Source organism: Saccostrea echinata, unplaced genomic scaffold, assembly GCF_033153115.1.
Source record: "Saccostrea echinata isolate AGI-Se365-2 ecotype Australia unplaced genomic scaffold, CSIRO_AGI_Sech_v1 ptg000001l, whole genome shotgun sequence".
In the NCBI taxonomy this organism is placed as follows: domain Eukaryota; kingdom Metazoa; phylum Mollusca; class Bivalvia; order Ostreida; family Ostreidae; genus Saccostrea; species Saccostrea echinata.
Window position 1 is genome coordinate 22,029,894 of NW_026889750.1, and position 8,476 is coordinate 22,038,369.

General features: G+C 34.5%; 1 pseudogene; it reads left to right on the plus strand.

The window, feature by feature from the left end:
• The first annotated feature begins 1,714 nt into the window (after positions 1 to 1,714).
• On the plus strand, positions 1,715 to 6,711 carry LOC133199768 (uncharacterized; annotated as a pseudogene).
• Positions 6,712 to 8,476: the final 1,765 nt, after the last annotated feature.

Below are 8,476 nucleotides of genomic sequence, written 5' to 3' on the forward strand. Positions count from 1 at the left end.
GGAAAATAATTATACTATATCTACATGTCAACAATGCTTGTAGTTGGAAATGGTCATATTACTCTAGTTAATTTAGCCCAAAACGTTTTGTATCTCGACTTAAGCATTTATTTAATATAAAGTACTAATGGAGATTAAAGAATGCCAAATTCCATTACAAACACGTGTAATAATGAGCATGACAATGAATATGTGCTATTATATGTATATCATGCTCCTTTGATATACATGTAAAGTACATGTATATTATTTGAATCATCTTCGCAAGCCAAGGATTTTCGGTCCGCTCCGCTCCCCACAAACCCTTGGCAGATTACGCCACTAAAACTGTGGCCAAAGTTCATTGGTTCTAAGGTTCGACCTCTGAACCAATGAAAAGAAAGCTTTCAAACGTAAACAAGATGGCGATCAAAACCATGTTTTTATCATATATATGATTTATGATGGACCTATGTCGATTGTGTGGGGGACAATTACCAATGAAATTTCGTAGGGTAATATTTTCATCTTCTTTTAAGGTTTTTAAACAACTGTCAGAAGTTTTAAATCACAGCCCTTGTGAAAATGACAATCTGTCCCGGTACTTGTGTTACCCATGCTTCAAGAAATTAAATAAACTAGAAAAATTGACAATGATTTAGAAAATAAACTAGAAGCAGAAAAGTCTTCCATATTGCAAGAGCTGCGATATAAACATGGTTTATATTCCTCGATACAAGTCTCGGCATCGACATTTACAACATCAACTGGAATTTCGTCTGATCACGATAATGTTTCCTGCTTTACAAGTAGTAAATTCCTTGCCACCCCAACAAAGTGTACAGCTCGGACAAAGAGGACACACCTACCCCAAGAAAATTTAAGGTCCAAGTCACTCCAGGGAAAACAATGAAATATATGGAGATAACGAACAGTATTCAAGCTCAAAATAGGAGCAGAGCAAACACGGACCTCCAAACATCACAGGTGGGATCAGGTGCCATGGAGGAGTGAGCATCCCCTGCCGACCGGTCGCACCCGTCGTGTGCTCCTTGTCATGATCGGGAAATAACGGAAAAATCCGTCGACAATTCAGTGTGTAAATAATGGCCTAACAATTAGTGTGAAAAACGTCAGTCAGCATTTGATTCAATGATAAATTGTATTTGCTGACAAGGTCATTGTATCGACCATAGAACTTACGAAATGATGACTTTAAACGAGAGAGCTGATATTCTTGTTTCATCAACTTATTTGTCAATAATTTACCTCGTTTTAGAAATTGTACATACGTAGAGCATGCTCCTGCAAATCCTTCATCCAGAAAGGGTTTAGGACATCTTTTATTATGCCATTGAAAGCAAAGGTTTGTTTTTGATTTATATAAGAATTTTGGAGTTATATCTATCAATTTTTATGATTTCAAAGTTAAGGGATACATGACATTTTATGTAATTGACAAAATGATTATATAACTGTTAGTCTAAATTTACAATGTTTATACGTGTGTAGGTGTCCTATAGAGGTCAAAATGATCAGAAAGTGAGGCCAAGAATTATCAAAGAAAAGGGGCTCTATGGTGTAGTTGTTGGGCTTGTTCGAGGCAATAAACCAGAAGTTATTTTAAACAAACTATTAAAATTGAAAGTCTTCAAAGAAAAAGCTTTTCAAATCTATCACGAAATATGTTAAAGAAGAATGTAGGTTACTTTGCGGCAAAAAGGATGCATCTGTCTTGCGAGGCAATTCTCCTGATTGTCTGGCTTCTCTAAATTTTCAGAAGATTGCTACTGAATTGAGGAAAAGAGCTCCTGGTTTTTCCCAATTGCTGTCAGACATTATGAACACTACAGAACCAGTAGCTTTGGTGTCATCAGCAGCCATACTGCTGCATCATAGAAATCAAAATATGTCATTGAGTCATCATGTTGTTGGTCAGCTACTGGATTATGGTGGAGCCACAGATGAAGTAAATGAATATATGTTTCATTATCATGATTACAAAATGATTTAAAGTGTAAAATATAAATATTTATCAGCATATAAATGACTTAAATGATAATGCAAAATTTTTAATTTAACCCTTTTTTTTTTTGGCAGGTTGAATTTGATCAGTAATACATTTCAATCATATTATGAATTATAAACAGTTCCAACTTTAACTGCATTCTGCATATCTCCATATTACAAATGCTTATATCATTTGACATTTCTCCTTGCTACCATTGATACATTTGACAAAATTTTGCTCAGTAATAATAAATATATTACCGGTAATGCTTTTTCTTGGTTGAAATTATAAGAAATTGTAATTTTTTTAGTGAATATTGAGCAAATGCTAAAACCAAGCTGAATTTATAAAAGTCAGCCCCCAATGATAAGATCAAGTTCAATATAATATGCATCAGGGAATGTGGTATTCATAGTGCTATGTACTGAATTTGTTTTTAGACAATAGATTTGCTGGCATATCTAGGACTCTCTGTGGGACGTTCGTCAACTCAAAAGAAACACACTTTACTGGTGAACAGACAGAAAGAGAAGATTGAAGAAACAATCATACGTCAAGTACATCAATCAAATATTCAGTACAAAATGGAGAAAACCAGAGAAATGGTATCTTTTCTTGAAGAAAAGGATGTAACTGATACATGCAGCTCAAACCAGTTCACAAGTTCCAGTCTGTTACAAACTTCACAAGGTAGTGCAATATTTCACCCATACTTTGATGTGAAATTTTCAACTAAGAATGAAAATCAGGGCATAGTAGTTGCAAAGTCATCCATGTCATACGATACAATAAATTCTTGCAAATCTAGATGTACAGCCCTACAAACCATTCAGCTTTCACCACTTAATATTTTTACTAGTATTGGTGTGATACATTGTCCTGCTGTCTCCATGTTCTCATATTTTGAAGTTAGTCCAAATTGTCGGGTAGTCCAGTCAAATAGTAAAGCTACTAGACTTTACGGTGAGAAGTATGTTTCTCGACTTGAAGTTCAATTACATGAATGTGACATTCAACCACCATTCGATGTAATTGGTGACAACTTGGACATACTAAAATCAATATCTTCAATGACAAAAGAAAAGCAGAGAAGGACTTTTATTGGTTCCTCTTGGTTGGCCTCCAGAGAAGAGTTTTAGTTTCAAATTTGTCAGATGATAAACCAAAACATGACAGCTTAACCTTGCCTTACCACTCATTTCTACCCATTTCTACCCAGAAATTAAAATTTTTGAGAGTAACATGGCACATCACACCTTGAAAGTTCTTATAAAACATGTCGGATGTCTAAAACCCTTTGCACAATGTGTACCAAAATATATCAGTCATCCTTTCATAGAGCAAACTTCCAAAAGATCAAACTACTTTATTTTGGATTTGATGGACAAAAATGAAAACTTGCATGATGACATGATTAGTATTCTACAACACATTCACCAGATGTATATTGCACACACTTCTGGAGAAAATGCAGAGGTGATAGAGAGAAAAGTGTTTGGTGGGGATGTACTGACCAACGAGCGTGCTTATACTAGCTATGCTTAATTGTGAGACAAATTACCACAAACTAGGAGGAATTATTCATAGACCAGAGGGCCTTCATAGAATGATGAACTTTCTGCTGGTATTACAGCATGCAATGGTTCTGTTCCAGTTTTGCCAGTTTTTATTTGTTCTTGTTGTAAGTTCTGAATTAGATCAACATTTCTACACACTGTCAGCAAATCAATATTTGTGTGAAAAAGTAAATAACCTATTGGTCTTATTTACCACCTCCAGGCTCTTGAATATAAGCAAAGACAAGTGATTATGAAATTTATCGGTATAAAAACACAGTAGACAAAAATAACCACTCAAGTACATAAATAAAATTTATATAGTCAAAATAATCCTAGAGCATTGAAATATACTTCTCAAGTTTCTTGGCAGGACAAAATGTTGGAATAGATAGTTAAGTTAAAAGCATGAATTCTGAATTCAATAAGCTCACCTGTTATGAGCTTTTCTGATTTAAATCTGTCTGTCTAAAACTTCCAAGGTGAGCATTGTGGTCCATGGACCTTCTGTTAATACTAATTTTAACTTTTACTAATATTATTAGTTTGTTTTTGTTAGTGCTTGATGTAGAATCTTTCAAATCATGATTATGCATTATGAAACTACAACTGCAAAGCAAATCTTAGTGAACTTCTAGCACAAGGGCTGTGACGATACAACTTTTTATATATCGATACATATGATAACTGAGCCACGATAGGATATCAGGATTTAAACAACATTATTTTATACAAATGGTATTAATTATTATGCACATAGGCGTCTGAGGGGGGGGGGGGGGAGCTTAGCTCCCCCTTTTTTTGCAAAGATAGACATAAGATAAACATTGGGGCGTAGGTTTAGCCCCCCCCCCCCCCTTTCAACAGACACGTTGCAGTGTATAGTAAAAGAAGGGTAAGTGGTAATGTTTGAAAAAAAATTGTACTGAAAGAAGTTCGATCCTACCCGACCTATTTGATATTTTTGTAATATTTCATTATCATCCTTATACAGAATCAATATTTGTGATATACAGATATATCGTCCCAGCCCTCATCTCGCACAGCAATAGAATTGACAGTAGAAGTCAAACATATATGCTTTAATCTACAGAATGGGAAGTTTTAAAGCTCATCTGTTCATAGTTTTTAAAGTTCATATGTAATTATTGAAAAGGGACTTTATTTCAGTTAAGAAATGTTATTCATAGAGTTGATGTCACTGGAAAAGGAAGAGTTGTGGAAGCATTCAGGTATGTTTTAAGAATGAACCTCACTTTATGAATAATCCAGGCATTTGTTGTCTTTTGTTCAACATTCAGATGTGTTACATGTACTAATTTCTGTGGTTGTCAATTTAGAGCTCATTTTGCATTTGTGGAGGATGCTTTAGATGAATTTATTCTTAGGGCCGCAATGGATGTCATGGGTTTAGAAGATATCAATGGATCTCCTCAACAGTTTAACCCAAACACCTTATCCTTGTTTAGTGCTGCGGACCAATTCTCATGGTTGGCAGAGGCCATCATTGACAAGCACATAAACCTACAAGGTAAGCATATTTTCTCCAAGCAAATAGCTATTCAGTATTAATAAAATATTTGAATTCAACCTTTGTACTTTGCAGAGAGAGATTTTGTAAACTTGATTTTTGTAATGAGAGTCAATTGTTGTGCACATGCGCATCAGATTGATTTGAATGTTTTTATGCCCCGTAATTGAAGATTCGGGGTATATAGTTTTTGCCCTGTCCGTCTGTCTGTTTTTCTCACTCTGTTTGTCCGCAAAAACTTTAACCTTGCTCGTAACTTTTGAGTGGGTGGGGCTATGGATTTCATATTTCACAGGTGTATCTCTTAATTGTGACTAGACCTTTCTTTGTGTACCACTAAATTTGACCTCTTGACCTTGGAGTTTGACCCACTTTTACAAAAATTATCACACATTTACCTTGGTCATAACTTTTGAACAGTTGATACTAGGGGTTTCATACTTCACGTGTATTCATTGTGACAAGATCTTTCAGTGGGAATTTTTTTTGTTTTACCTTGACCTTAGAGTTTGACCCACTTTTTAAAAACTTTAACATTGACCATAACTTTTGAATAGTTGGAACATATTTCAAAGGTGCATTCCTTGTGACAAGACCTTCCTTTGGGTACCAACAATTTAGACCTTTTGACCTTGACCTTTGGAGTTGGACATGCATTTGAGAAAATTCAACCCTCGCCACAAGCTGCCATATGGGGGCATTAGTGTTTCACAAACACATTTTTTTTTCTATTTAACTCTTAGAATCAAGAGATCTTCAAAAAATGGCCCAGGCATCTGCTGAAAGAGATAAACAAGATACTCTTATTCGAAATATGTATGACCCAATGTTGAAACAATATGAGTGTACATGCAACAAGAAATACAAGACACTTTGCTACTTCAAACGCCACTTGGAGAAGGAGCATAACTGGCAGTTTCCTACTGAAACAGTTAAAGAAACCCAACACAAAGACAAGATTGCAGTTTGGCGTGCATCATTCATGAAAACTGCTCTTATATTAAGAGACATTGGGATGCATATAAAATGGGTGATGGAGATAGAATATTCCTCAATGCCAAATTTGAAATGCTCTGTGCCAGTGTTGCAGGACACACTAAATACCAGTTGTGGCTGTGGAGGATGATGGCATATGAACAAGCTGTGCTTTCACCTAAGAAAGCAATGGAGTATAAGTGGAATACAACGGCAAATATCAGTGGAACTGTGGATGGTAACATTCCAAATGACAATTTAGTTGAACTTTGTGTCCAGTTAATCAAGAAGAAGCTGAAAGAGCAGGGTGCAAACTTTACCTTCAAGAGTGCACAAACAACTGCATTAGCTTGCCAAATTCAGGAGGAATTAAAAGAGAACATAATGCAGCAGTTGTCAAAAAAAGCTGGGGGAAAATCAAGAACCAGATCTGACAAGTCAGGAGACATCACTCTTATGTTAAAAGAAGTGATTTCAGACGTACTATTTAAAAACATTCCAGGACGACAATTTGAAAACTTTAAGAATTTTAAGGATGTTTTTGAAAAAGTTTATCTTCATAAGCTTCATCTGTGGATATCAAACCACAAGGAAATTGCATCATATGAAATGATTTGAAGCTTGGATGTGTACATTGTACATGCATTTTGATGTGTATATAAGTGGATATATATTTTGAAAATATATATGATAATATCCATATATATATATATATATATATATATATATATATATATATGTATGAACAATGTACACACCCAAGCTTCAAATTGTTTCATATGATGTAATTGCCATCATTAAAAATATTTTTGTTTGATGTACTCCGACCTACAATATTTAACAAATTGATAACTGTCATATTAAAAATCACAGACTCAGAAATTTATTGATGTTTTCATTGCATACTGGATAGCTAGACATTTAATATTTATAAATCAAAAAAAATCCTAGAGAAATTATACATCTTAGCTTTAAAATGTCTATGGAAATTAAAGGGAAAAATAAAGAATTCAGTGCTGAAAAGAAATAATTGGGTAGGGGCGATTTTGACGGGTCAGTCGGAGTACATCACACAAATCATTTTTTATTGTTGGCCTTATGTCATTATATATATTTTAGATTATTTGGCATTGTATGAAAAGAATCAGACTGCATCTTGTGTAATTCTCAAAACAATTAAACCATTTCACTTTGCCACAAAGATGTTTAAACTTGTTGTTTATTGTTCTGTATAGTGGATAAATGATGACAAAATGATATTGTATTTTTAAATATTTTCATTATCCAAAAATTAAGAAAGATAAAAATAGATGGACCAATTTTAATGTCATTATACAGAAGATATTTTGGCTGTAGAAGAAACTATAGATGATAATATTCTAATCTGACTCAGTGTCGGAAGAATCATAAGCCAAAATGTCATTGAATACATGTACATCATCAAAAATCTGAATTATTTGCTTAGCAGTGTCAAACAACCAAACTGTTGCATATTCCAACACATCATTAATTGTAAATATTTTGTGACAACTGACTAATAAACTGTTAATGGTTTCATCACTAAGTTCAGAATGATCACGAAATAAATCTGGCATGTTACTTTGAGCTGATTGCAGCGATTCTGGTTTATGTTTTAAAGTAGTCTTGTCCTCATCACACACTTCACGATGGAATGTGTCCTGAGCTTGGGATGATTCCTCCATTGTTAGGAAAGCTGGATGGGTCAACTTTGGACAGGCTAAACAATTGCATGTTTTCTCACAAACATCACAACATTTGTGCTTCTGTTCAAAAATGTGACTATGTGCACTGTACGCTTTACACAGAATGCTTCTTCTGCACTGATTATCTGTCTTAATGAATGATAAAACTTCTGGGTCCAGTTTTTTTTAAATGTCCTTTGTGGTTCTTGTTAAATATTAACTCATTTGAAAATTCATTATCTCTTCCTGCCCTGCCCATCTGCTGAGTAAGACTGTCCAAGTCTTGGACCATAATGTACAATGTTATGTAGACCTTTGAAGTTAACACCCATTCCTGCTGCGTTCGTACAGATAAGGACTCTGATTTGTCCTTCTTCTGTCTCCATGTCCATCCGAATTTTTTCTTTAACATGTTCTGATGTTTTGCTGTGAAACATCTGTAACAAGGAGGAACCACATTTCCTTATAAACATACTATAAAGTAACGCACAGTCTTTTATGCTGTTGCAAAATACAACATGTCTTGGGGTTTTTATTTTGTCCCTGTTGAGAGTTTCGATTAGCCATGCAAATGTTTCACTAATATCCAAATTATTTTTTACACATTTCACATTTATTTTGATGTTTGGTCTGTCTGGACTGTCCACTATGCACACATAATCTTCACGGAAGCATAAACTTTTCATTAATTTTTTCCTGTTCGATGGACTAGCTATTGCTG